The sequence below is a fragment of the Pogona vitticeps genome, chromosome 2, assembly GCF_051106095.1.
Source record: "Pogona vitticeps strain Pit_001003342236 chromosome 2, PviZW2.1, whole genome shotgun sequence".
Taxonomy (NCBI): domain Eukaryota; kingdom Metazoa; phylum Chordata; class Lepidosauria; order Squamata; family Agamidae; genus Pogona; species Pogona vitticeps.
The window spans coordinates 7,873,103-7,886,743 of record NC_135784.1 but is presented as its reverse complement, the minus strand read 5'-3'; the positions used below and the strand labels follow the sequence as shown (position 1 = coordinate 7,886,743).

Sequence of the window (13,641 nt, the reverse complement as noted above, 5' to 3'; positions counted from 1 at the left end):
CTCAGGGTCACGAGCACAGTTTTGGCTGCAGTACAGTGGTTTAACCACTGCGCCACGAGGCTCTTCACAGCTGCGATACAAGGATATCTGCAAGCGGGATCTGAAGGCCTTAGGAATGGACCTCAACAAATCGGAAACCTTGATGTCTTGAGCGTTCAGCCTGGAGGCAGGCAGTGCATCATGGCCTCTGCCAATTTGAAGAGACCCTTGTCCAGCAGGCTGAGGCAAAGAGGCAGTCCCGAAACCAGCCAAACCAGGGAGCTGGACAGGGGACAGATTGTAGTTGTCTTCAGTGTGGCAGGGATGGTCACTCTCGAATTGGGTATTTCAGCCACGCTAGACGCTATTCCAAGACCTCCATACAGAGCATGTTACTATAGTCTCTCGAGACTGAAGGATGCCTATTATAAAAGTTGAAGAGAAAAGATGCTAAAATACAACCTTGTTTCATGCCTTGGCTAATGCGGACCTGTTGTGATAGAGCTCCCTGTAAGCCTATACGAACTTGCATTGTATTTTCTTTATGTAGTTGCTGTATGAGCCACAGGAGTCTCTTATCAATGTTTGTTTTTTCCAGTTTATACCAAAGGCGTTCTCTATCTATCAGGTCAAAGGCTGATGAAAAATCCACAAAGGCAGCGTAAAGATATTTGTTTGGAGGTTTGGTGTATTTACTAATTACATGGTGTAGAACAAAGGCTTGGTCTATTGTGCTTCTGCCTTTTCTGAAGCCTGCCTGTTCTTCGAAGATGATAGAATGTTTGTTGTCCCAATCTAGGAGCCTATTCAAGAGGTATCTGGCGTAAAGCTTAGAGGCCACATTGAGGAGACTGATGGGTCTAAGTTACAAGGGTCTAAAGGATCTCCTTTCTTAAAAATTGGCACAACAATGCTAGTTTGCCAACCTGCAGGAAGGTTGCCTGTACTATTGATGTAGGTGAATAGACTGGCTAGAATGGGAGACCACCACTGAATGTCAATAGCAAAGACCTCAGCGGGGATCATATCTTCACCAGGCGCCTTGCCATTCCAGAGAGTTTGAATCAGGTCCCCAACTTCTTTGGGGGAAACAGGTGGCCATTCAGGGGAATTAGGGTCTCATGAGTAATATTTCTATGAATACTACCCCCAAAAATGCGATTGAAGTGGGAGACCCATACCTCTGGCGTGATGGAGTTGGCAATCTCAAAGGCTTTCTGTGAGAAGCCTCTTTCTATCTGCTTCCAGAATTTGGGGTCATTACCCTCGATGAGGGCCTGCCCCAAAGATTTCCAATTCTCTAAATAGAAAGCCTTCTTTTTTCCTCTAAGCAGAGATTTATATTCTTTCCGTAGATGTAGCAGGGAAGCTGTAGCTTCATCAGTGCCAATATGTCTCGCCTGTCTTGTTGCTCTGCTCAGCTCTTTTTTCTTGGTCTTACATTCCCTGTCGAACCAGGACCATTGAGCTTCAGACATTCTTTCTGGGTGTGTAACGGTTAGGTGTGGTTTAAGTGCGAGAATTATGTCCTGGTAGACCTTGCAAATATTCTGGGTCCCCAGAAGAGCATGTTGTCGTAGCTCTTGGATTTTATTGGTGCTCAGCATTAGCCTTATGCTGTCATCAGTTTTAATAGACCATTTAAGCCTTTTCTCACCTAAAACGTGGCCCAGCATTTTGTGAACTGTTAGTACCCCTGACTGATTTTGTTGGAATCTTAAAGACTGTCACGGATTTAGCGACAGGAAAAACGCAGAGTTATTGAAGACATCAGTTCTTCTCCATTTGCAAGACGGTTATATTTACAAGTATTTACAGGCAGGCATCACATCAGCATGGCAGGAACTCTTTACACAAACGGACATAGTGGATATCAGCAAATGGTGAGGAAAGAAGAGAATGATACACAGGCACTATTCACTTATATACATGTACATGGCATCTCTAGTCCAATCAGAAGACACATGACTTCATCTTCTGCACCTGGTGTCTTCTTATTTCCAGACATTGCATCATCTTCAGAGTGACTCAGCATACTCACATCTGTGCACAATGGCAGCTCGTTAATAATACATTTATTCAAGTTCAGGCCTACAAAATTTCTATATTCTGACACACTCTAAGGGGAAGATGGTCACTTTCTGGCCTGTTATCGATTGTTAGAGAGTATACATAAGGGAGAACAGCAGAAGATCCTATAACATAGTCTACCACACTAGCACCCTTATCTGTGTAGTAGCCATTTTAGGTGTCCAGGTGAGAGCCATTTAGGCGTACAAGATGGAATTTGTAAATCAATTGAAAGAGGAATTTTCCATAGTTGCTGGTTACCTTGTCTTGGGAGATTTGGGAGATGCTTTCATCCTCTTCAAGCTCCAAGCCAAGGGCTTTTTTCCATCATACAAATACTGTTTGCCATTCTATAGCCAGGCCCCCACTTCCTCAGCCTGAAGTTGAATTTTTTTGAGCTGGGAATTCCCATGTCCTATATCCCTGTAAACGTAGAGTCTTTGTCAAATGACTGAAGGTACTGTACGAAATCTGAGTCAACCAAATTATTCTTCCATCCTGCAATATTCCAAGATAGAAAGTTCAGGGGCTGACATTGTATCTTATGTGATGTTAGTCAGTCTTGGGAGAGGGCTGCTAAGTTAGACCTGCTGGAAGTTCTGAAGTGACTGGGTAGGTGGCTCTTCCTATTGGAGGTTTGATAAATTCTGTGACTACTGGAAGACTGGTTGACACCAATCCTTGGAGCCTCTTTTTTTTGTGTTCTCTGGTTATTACATATGTTTACGAAACCACGGGGTTGATTAATCAAGATATTATTGGGGCAGATACAAAAGGTGGACTTACTTCTTTCCCTCTGTAGTTTAAGTTAGGCTCAGGGGGTGCAAAACCAGTGTGGTTGGGGGCATTTCCCCTGCACCTGGAGTACTCATAATTAGAAGAGAGCTCAACAGTTTTATCTGATTTTCCATGTGGAATCCTTTTTAAATTTACTTCGTGTCCAAATTCATCAGCTATTATCCTCCCATCAAAAGTACCCATGTGATTCGTGGCATACAGCTGTCTGTTTGTTTTGAATGATCTTTGTAAGTTGCGTTTTGCAATTGACTTGAAAGTAGGCCTGGGGTGTGTTATGTGTGTTCCCCATTTGAATTATACTGGTATGTCTTCAGACTTATATATTGAACTCCAAAAATGATAAGCATCTGTGTTTTCTTTAAAATACACCCTCCCTCTCCATATTACAGGCTTTACCCCTGTTCCCTGACCACTCCTTTATAGGATATATACATGAGCAATCCATATACATTAAGGAATCCCAATCTTTACCCAGAACATCCAAAATATCCCGTGTTACATCAGTGTTAGTTTTCCATGTATTACTTGACCTTCTTAAAGGCCAGTTGTATAAAGTAATATGACTCACAGCGTTGGATGGTGAAACTGTAGACTGTGGCTTCTCTGTTCCACTCTACTTCCATAATAAGTCGTAGTTAGGTATTGTCTGGCAGTATGTTGTTCCTATCTGTAGGAGCTATAAATGAGGACTTACGTCTGGGATAACATCTTGCCATTCATCAATTACTATAAAGTCTACATTTGAAAGGGTTAAATCCAGGTCCTCTGCAGCTTTTCTTGCATTACAATTCTCAGCCTGAGTTTCTGGAACCTTTTCAGAGTTTGCGGCCAACTCTGTGTCCTCCAACTGCTGTATAAGATGCTGTTCTTTTCAAGTTAGGCAAGGATTGTTCCTGTTTGTTTCTAATGTATGTATCTTGCTTCCTGGTTGGAGAGTTGCTTTCAGGTTGAGTATTTCTTGATGAAGTGCATGCAGTTTATCGAAAATGTTTGAGTTGATTTTGCAGATAGGAAGCACTGGTCACACAATTGAGTGTAGATAATTTTGATATCTTCATTATCAGGCCCATAAGATTCGTCTATTTGTTCTTCTATGGATATATTTGGATCGGTGTTTGATAGATTTGGATTTTTCGCAGGCAAATCCATTGATAAAATTGATGACTTTTCCTCTAATCCTGGGTCCACTGACCAATTGCCAATCAAGTAGCCAAAAAGGTCTTCAGCCACAACATTTCTTTGGGAATCTCTGATGATCACATTCAAATCTATCCTGTACTAGAAGCCGCCTAGAGTGGTCGAGTAGACCAGATAGGCGGGGTATAAATAAAATAAATAAATAAATAAATAAACAAACAAATAAATAAATAAATAAATTCTGATAGTCTAAGATAGATGGAGTACAGTGGTATCTTGCTAGACAATGACCCTGCTGTACGACGAATCTGCAGGACGATGACTTTTTTGCGATTGCTATAGCAATCGCAAAACAATGTTTCCTATGAGGGGTTTTCGTTTGACAATGATTAGTTCTGTGCTTCGTGAACCAATTGTTCACAAGATGACGATTTTCCCAGCTGATCGTCGGGTTCCTAAAATGGCTGCCCTGCATTTTCCAGACCCATGCTTCGCAGGACAACCATTTTAACAGCTGATCGGCGCTCGGAAAATGGCTTCCCCTATGCAGGATCTTTGCTGGACAAGGAGGCAATTTCCCCATTGGAACGCATTAAACTGGGTTTCAGTGTATTCCAATGGGGAATTGTTTTTCACATGACAACGATTTTGCTTAACAGCGATTTTCCCAGAATGGATTATCATCGTCATGTGGGGCACCATTGTACTTGAGATAAATTCCCTTGAAAACCTTTACCCAGTGGAGCTGGAAAAGTCCTGTTGACTAATGGAGGTTAAAAGCATGCAGAAGTCTACTATATCCCTTTGACTTTTACTTCTGGGTGAATTGTTACTTCCAGCAGAAGTTTTCTGGGCTCTAGTAACAACCATTGGTAGTGTTTATGTGTGCTGTTGAATCACACCTGCAACCAGGAGAGTTAGAGCTGTCTGCAAATCCTAGTCCAGATCCTAGTGTGGTTTCTTTATTTGGTTGTTGTGGGTTTTTCAGGCTCTTTGGCCATGTTCTGAAGGTTGTTCTTCCTAATGTGGCTGGCATCTTCAGAGAACAGCACTCTGTGCTCTGGTGTAGTTGGCTTGGGAGTGCAGTATTTATGGCTGTGAGATAGGCTTTTCCCCCCTGTAAATGGGTGATTAATGTTGGGGGTGTATTGTTGTGATAAGGAGAGGAGATTATCTGTCACTGTGGTTGATGGGTGTCATTAGCTGGTCTTTTGTGTGTAGTGATCCCCTGTCCTTGTGGCTGGGTAGAGTCAAACTGAAAGTCCACTTTGGCCCTTAACATTTTACATCTGTCCCCTGGAAGTCTCTTACCCAAAGAGCACGTCAGATTCTACTTAACAAGCAAAACCATAAAACACAAACAGCGCTTTCCCCAAAAGCTACTGCTTACAGCAGACTGTTGACAGAGTATGGAATCTCCTAAGGGTCTTATCCACCTCCTTTGTCTCCAGACCATGCTACACTGACAAGCATGAGGCACACAAATCACTTTCCTTAGTGTCCGTGTTCCTCTGCTATTCCCGTCAGCACCAGGATCAAACAGCAAGACATGCAGTCTCCTTTACACTGCTGATCACTAAAAAGTACCAAAAAGGAAGAACTGAAAAGAGAAAGGTATCAAGGCACATGGAATTCCTTCCTCCTTTATTACTTACAAGCATGCAGATACGTTACGCGCTGCTACCAAGTTAGCACGTAGATTAATCTCGCCCTGCCACCATGTTACGATCAGGTTCCCCTAAAGTAATGGTCCCCAACCTTGGGCCTCCAGACTACTACCACCACCTCTCCTGGCCAGGATTTCTGGGAGTTGAAGTCCAAGGTTGAGGACCACTCCCCTAAAGGATAACTTGACCGGTCAAACAGAGAGTAATTAAAAGTCTGGGCACCCTCATGCTGCTGACTTGAGTCCTAGGTGACCTCAGCCAAGGCATGCAACAAACTTCTTCTTACAAGTCTTCCCTAAAAAGATACTTGCTCAGCCTTAGGAAAATTCAATAAGAAATTACACATGAGCTTTGTAGTCCTTAGACCTACTTGGCTCAATAAGGTAGGACTCAGTAGCCTACTGTGGCCTTGCTTCCCCCTCAGGGTATTACTAAGACAGCTTCACTGTTCAAGAGACCATAAGATTTTATAATTATTATTTTTATTGAAAAAATATAGATTTACAGAATAAAGTCAGTTTGATGCAAAGGCATAGCATATTACTGTTTTCAAGGCTTGATACAAAATAGAAATAAAGCAATAATTCTCTAAAAGCTTTCTTAGGGTAGGCAAAAGGCATAAAGCCCTTCTTCTGTTCCTTGTCTCCCTACATCTCCCTCAGACCTTTACCTGCACTAGGCAGCAGGCAAACAGACCTAGAAAAAGTATGATGAAAAATAAGATAAAAATTGTAGAACAAAAGAAGGAATTAAAAGTTCCTTTTTCAAGTTTCTTTGGATTGTTCATGCAGTTTTGTTTACATCAATACTTTCTTAAATCATTTTTCATTTTTACATTACACATATACATAATCATTCTTTATTTTATTCCTAACATAATACACGAATGTTCATGTTTTGTTGGTCCAAGTACTTTGGTCATACAATTAGCAACATTATTCTTTGTTGCACAATAAATCAGCTTTATCAAACCTTTTTCTATGCTCTGTTTTACATTTTGGTATGTAATGTTTGTGTGTTTAGACCTATTCTTAATACCTGGAGATGTTGCCATTTGAATCATTGCTTGATTATCTTCATTTATTTCTATGGGTTCATTTGCATCAATCCCTATATCTTTTGCTAGTTGTTTATAAAATACTAGGTCTGTGCACAATTCTGAAAGTGTGGCATACTCTGATTCTGCAGAAGATAGAGAAATGAACTTTTGTCTAGCAGTTTTCCAGTTAATCAGTGCCTTACCTAAATGAACCGTCATACCAGATGTTGACCTTCTAGTACAATGGTGCCCCTCATAGCAACGATAATCCGTGCAGCAAAAATCGATGCAAAGCTATTTCGTCACTATGCTGTTTTTAAAAGCCCATAGAAACGCATTAAAACCTGTTTAACGCATTCCTATGGGCTAAAAACTCACCTTTAAGTGAAAATCCTCCATACGGCGGCCATTTTCGCTGCCCAGTAAGTGGGGAAAACGTGCGAAAACACAGTGGACGGCCATTTTTTACCCGGCGGCCATTTTGGAACCGTCGATCAGTTTTTGAAAAACATCGCTATGCGATAATCAGTAAGCGAAACAGTGTACTGATCATCGCAAAGCAATTTTTCTACCATTCAAAACATCGCAATGCGATCGCTTTTGCAATTGCAAAATCTTCATCGCTATGCAGTTTCGTCATTAAACAGGGCGCTCGTTAAGCGAGGCACCACTGTAATTACATTGTTACCAGAGTTGGCATCAGCATAAGCAGTTAATAACAACTCTCCTTTTGGTTCTAAGTATAATTCTTTATCTTTTGTTTCCTTTAAATATCTGAGTACACGTTTTGCAGCCTGACAGTGTCTCTCATTTGGTTTGCTTACATTACGGGACAATAGGTTTGTAGCTATGGAAATATCTGGTGTGGACCAACGACTCAAATATAACAAACTTCCTATTAAAGATCTATACAATTCTGAGTCACGCTCAGGACCTGTAATTGATTCTTTCTCAAATTCAATCGTCATAGGTGTGTTAGCTCCTTTACAATTTTCCATATTGTATTGTTTTAGAAGTTTCAATATTTTATTTTTCTGAGATATTTTAAATCCTTTAGAGCAGGGGTCATCAACCCCCAGTCTGCGGCCCAGCACCGGTCCGTGGGCTTGCCGGAACTGGGCCACCGATACAGCTCTCCGCCCCCCCCCCCCGCATGCACACCGGCACAAAACAAGGAAGTAGGTCGGCTGAAGCCTTAGCCTGACGCCGTCCCCGGAGAGGCAACTGCATCTCCCACCATGCCACACCACAGCATGGGCCGTTGTGAGGGCAAGGAGGTGGAGGCATGCTATAAAAGGGGGGGAGCGCTGTGCCGGCCACCCTATTATCACCGTGCCAAGCCTTGAGGGGCAGGTGGTGTGTCCCGTCAGGTCTTGTTGCCTGCCAGAGCCGCCGCTGCGAGCTTTGTGCTCCCTCCCCTCCCTGCCTGAGGCACGGAGCTGCTGCTGCTTGGACACCATCCCCTCTCTCGGGGATCTCGGGCTTCGCCCTCAGCCCCGGCCTGTGCAGAGGGAGGGGAAGAGGAGGAAGCAACCAGGGGGTGGAGGGCGGGCGGACAGAACCCAAACTACTCACTGAGTGGCTCGGCTGAGCTGCCTTGCAAGGGAGGGCGTGTCTTCTGAGAGGTGAGGCTAGGGGGCTTTTTATGGACAGAGAAGGGAGGCTGGAAAGAAAAGGGCGAGAGTCTGTTTCACCAAAAGGAGCCAGAAGTTTGGGGAGAATATGTTCCTCCCACCCTCATGCATCTGTAGGAGAAGGATGACATTTTAATGGGTGAGGGTCTTCCTGGAGATGTCTGGCGACACACCCACCCGCAAGCCTGACGCTTACTGATGCTGTTGCTCGGATGGTCAGTTTCAAAGAAGGAAGGAACATCATCTCTCTTTTAAGAGCGAAAAAGTCCTGCAAGCTAGGGAAGTAAACAATGCAAGGCGAGGTGGACGAGAAGTTAGATTGCATTTTCCCACAAGCTTCCGCTTCTCACGCTGCATGGGACAAATTAGGGATGACTGCTGAGGGTGGCCATGTGGGAGGCGATGAAGAAGAGACGAAAGGGAGCAACTTTTCGAAGTTCACATCCCTTCTAAACTAGTCCAAAAGCAGCAGAATGTGACTTGCCCAGTTCCCTTCTCGCTACCAGTCACGAGTAGTAGAGTCATGTAAGATCGAGCGAGCAGGCAGGCAGCCAAGGCAAACAGCACTTAGAAACTTCATCCATACCTCTGCTCTGTTCTTTTAAAATACATGCACGTCCCCCATTAAAGGGCTTTGTACACCAATTTCTCATTTCAAGACTGAGGAAACAATGGTGCTTATTTTGCCTGTATGTACATTTACGAAGGGTAAGTAAGTGGCTTTTCATCTCCAGCCAAAAACAGTCAAACACGAGTGAGAGACACCCTTCCGTGCACCTTTGCAGCCATTGAGCTAACAAGCGCCCTCCCCCTTATACGTCTCATTTCCTTTTCTGGACTTAGGGAGTAAAGATATGAAGAAGGTTTAATTACTGTATAAACAGTGTCTGTCAAAGTTTATGCCACAATTGTAAAAATTTATGATTTTTTAAAAAGTGCCCCAAGGCTCTTGTTATTTCTACTACAAGGAACAGCGAGGCTCATGTCTCCCCCTCCTGCCCCCGATTCTGCTCAGCGATCGTTGTTGTTTGCCTGCCTGTCTGTTTGGGGAAAGATCGGGGTTTTTAACAGCTTCATTTAGCAAACTATGCGGAGGATTACATGGACTGAATTGAATCTCTGCCTTTCAATCTGCAGAGAAATGTTTCCCTGATGAGGGAAATTGACACCAAATACCAAGTGCTTTCTCCTTTTTATTTTTGTTGCCAGAATGTATAGAAGCTATATAGGTTTGCTTTTTCTGCAGAGATGATCTCTCTCTCTCTCTCTCTCTCTCTCTCTCTCTCTTTTGTGTGTGTGTGTGTGTGCGTGCGCGCGCCTGCACCCATGTTTCCCCCTCCTTCCACTTCATCCCGAAGTGTATGGTAGCTTTATTATTATTTATTTATTTGTGAGAAGGCAAGCAGAAAGCGAGAGGAGAGATTTGAGGAGTGGGCAAGAGGCTGTTTTCCAGGTGATAACCTCTTTTTTTAAAAAAATCTTGGGATAGAACAGGTCTTCTTTCAGTTTTTAAGCAAGCACTTGGCTTTTTAGGTGTAAAAATGCTGGACAAAAAGGCGGGCCGCGGCGGCAGTAGGGTAGCAAAGGGGCACTTTCTCTGCTTTGAGGGAGAATTGTTTTCAGGGCACTGGTGGGGTGAAAGGCAAGAAAGAAGGGGGAAAGCTATTAGCAAGAAAGAAGGGGGAAAGTTATTAATAAAGGAGGGAGGGGGAATGAATTAGATTGAGAGTGGAAAGGGGGCTTGTTGCCTTTGTCCCCCTCCTTTTTTAATGGGATTTGCTTTTAAACAGTCTCCTCCCGTTCAGTATTTCTATGGAAAGAGGGTGGAAAGTCGTGGGGGATAGTGTGTGGGGATCTGAGGCTTGTCAAGTGCTCTGCCCTCACCTTCCTCCCTCTTTTTTCCTCCTTTTCTGAAACTCGTATTTACAGCTGTTTTTGGAGGGAGACTGTGTTCTGTCCTTTTGTTCGTCACTCTCCCTGGAAGCCGGGGAAATGGTGGTTTTAGTTAGTGAGGGGGCTTAAAAGGTCCTTTATCATTTGGTATTACGACAGGTAAAAGTGTGGGGAGGGGTGGAAAAAAGTGTTACGTCTGGTGGTAGAGGTGACACTGGGGGTCCCCCGTTACACATTAAACTCCTCTTTTCTCCAGTGGCCAGGAGGTGGAGGGTGTTAGAAACCCAGCAGGTTATTGCAGTGCTTTTGAAGGGAGGGTGACGGAACCCCTTTCATGCCGTGAAGAGTTTTATTGTGTTGCAAGTTGGAAGGAGAGCAGGAAGAGAGGAGAAAGAAAAGAAATGAGCGTTAACTTGGCAGTATGAATACCCAGTTGCAAAGGCATAAGGAACGGAGGGGGGTACTATTGAAGGACAAGCGTGACACGCCCACCTGCGAGCATGACACGCCCACCCATGAGCATGGGGGGCGCCCCCACCCCCACCCGGTCCGCGCATGGAGCCCACACCCCCCAAATGGTCCCCAGTCCCAAAAACGTTGGGGACCACTGCTTTAGAGTATCTCTCAATTTCAACTCCTAGATAGTTACTGATCTCTCCCAGATCTCTTAAATTGTAATTTTTCTTTAGCATTTTTTAAAATTTTTTTCAGCAGATTTCTCATTTTTGGCAAATATTGCAATATCATCTACAAAAATTAGAATAATTGCTTGTTCATCTTTCTTAATAAATAAACATGGATCTGCAATCCCTTGCATAAACCCATTACTCTTGAGTGTTTTGGAAAGATGCTGGTTCCATTCATATCCACTCTGCTTTAATCCATACAAACTGTTCTTTAGTATCCAGCATTTACCTTCACTATTATTTATGCTGGGTGGTGTTTTCATATAAATTTTATGTTGAAGATCAGCATATAGGTACACAGTTTCAATATCAATATGCCTTGATACTAAGTTCTGTTTTGCAGCATAAGTTAACACAAATCTCAGTGTTTCAGGCCTCAAAGCAGGTGAGAATACCTGATCGTAGTCATTAGATGTCTGTGAATAGCCTTTAGCTACTAATCTAGCTCGGTACCTCAGATGCCCATCTGCATCAACTTTTCTTTTAAATATCCACCTGCATCCTATTACTTTAGTGTTAGCAAGTTGTTCTATTTTTTCATATACATTAAGTTTCTTTAGTGAATTCAATTCCTTCTCTGTTGCTTCTTTCCATTTCTCCTGTTCTAATTTAGGCATATTGCATATTTTTCATATGTTTGTGGCTCAGTTACATTCAGATAGTAATATGCCCCAGGTTTCAATCTATCAGGGGGTCTGTGCTCCCTGGCAGATCTCCTTGGAATTACTCTCTCCTCCTCCTGAGTTTCCCTCTCCTCTGAAGTAGAAGGGATTTTTTGGTCTGTCTGTAATTCAACAGGTTCACTCTCTTGCTTAATTTCCTGTTCTGGTTGTAAATTTACTCTTTTCTTAGTTTCCCTGTTCTCTTGCATGTTTGGGATATGGATGATTGCTTCAGGTAGTAAACTAATTTTATCCCAGTATGCATGTTCGTTAAAAGATGCACTACTACTTATAATTACTTTGTTAGTATTAGGTAGACCAAATCTAAATCCTTTCTTGTTTTGTTGATAGCCAAGAAAGTACATTAGTTTTGCCTTCCTATCACCTTTCTTCCTTGTTTCTTTAGGAAAGTTCACTCACACTGATGATACAAATACATGTAAAAATTTTAAATTTGGTTTTCTCCCTGTCCAAATTGTGTAGGAAATGTTATTTATTCCTGTATGCCACAGGATATTCAAATAAAAGTTCGCGCAAAGAACAGCTGCCCCCAATATTTATCAGATAGTTTGCTACCTCTTAGCATTGCCTCTGCCATATTCTGTAGTGTTTGGCCTCTCCTTTCAATAACTGCATTTTGGGTTGGGGTATATGGAGCAGCTCTCCTATGTATAATCCCATTTTTATTGATTGGAATTTAGCATTAGTAAATTCTGTTCCATTGTCAGTCTGGATTTGTTTCACTTTCTTTCCAGTTTTCCTTTCCACAAATCTCAACCATTTTTCAAATTCTACATGAGCTGAGCTCTTATCTTTCATTAAGTAACAGAAACCAAACCTGGATTTCTGGTCCTGTATAGATAGTATGTATTTTGCTCCTCCTAAGGGTGCTTGTTCTGGACCAATTAAGTCCATAGATACCAAGTCTAGAATATTCTCTACTTGTACATTGCTATATTTCTTAGTTGGAGCACATTTACTTTTGGCTATTTGACAAGCTTGGCAATTTATATACTTGTCACATGGTTTTACTTTTACTTGAATTTTCTAATGTTTTATAGTTAGCATGTCCAAGCCTTAAATGCCATAAATGTATACAGTCCTTATGTGGACATACATTCTTCAGCGTGGTCTCTGTGAATCACACATTTGGGTTAAACAGCGCCTGTGCTGGAAACTTTGGAACCTTCTCAAACTTTTTTTTCTGAAAAGATACAAAGCTTAGATTGCCCTTTGTACGCATGCTCCATCCCTCTCAGCCTCAGTTCCTATTTTTCCACCATAGTGCTAGGAACACTTTGGATAGAGCTCTCTAAGTTGTCAAATTTTTGACTTCTCTTTGGACTGTTTATTTCGTCTTTTAATCGTTTTTGTCGCCCCTTGACTCGGACTGTTTTTCGACTATTCTTTGCTGTAGCGGACTTACTGATTGCTTGGCTTTTCCCCACGCTATTGTGGATTGCCTGATTGCCCGCCTGATTGGCGCGGCGGGAGGCGCCATTATCCACTTGACCTTAATTGCCTGATAACTCTTCTTGTTATTGGCATGAGAACAGACGCTTTTTTCTCAGCCTATTCTTTTTATGTCCCCCTCAGGCCCTTTTAGCAAGTGCAGGGCTTGTGCTAGGAAGCTGCCCTTTTACAACAAACACCAATTTTGTCTTTTTTGCCTGGGAGATACTCACATTCCTTCTCTTTGTTCTCATTGTAAGAACTTAATGAGAGCTGCGCTTAAAGCTCAGCAACAAAGACTCAAGTATCTGCCTCACAGCCTCTTGCCATGGAGACTTCCTCCAACCAGTCAGTGACCCCAAGAACTGAGGCAAATGTCCCTGCTCTTTCTACTGGGGCCTCTAAATCTGGCGCGAAAACTCCTAAGAAGCCTGTAACGGTTGCTTCTAAGAAGCCTGTTTCCTCAGCGCAGAAGACTCCCGCGCCAAAGGCTTCAAAAACTAAAAAAAACTGCTGGCCAAAACAAAAGGGACAGGAGTAGGGGACACAGTGTCATCCCTCCTATTACTCCGTCTCTGCCTTCACCAATTTTAGAAGACTCTTGGAGAGATCAGGACTCCTTGT

The 13,641-nt window shown here is 42.8% G+C and overlaps 1 protein-coding gene across 6 annotated transcripts in view; it reads left to right on the top strand.

Annotated features, from left to right (window-relative positions):
- Positions 1-13,641, top strand: part of LOC110070683 (uncharacterized) — a 394,582-nt gene that overhangs the window by 12,431 nt on the left and 368,510 nt on the right. The window lies entirely within an intron of this gene.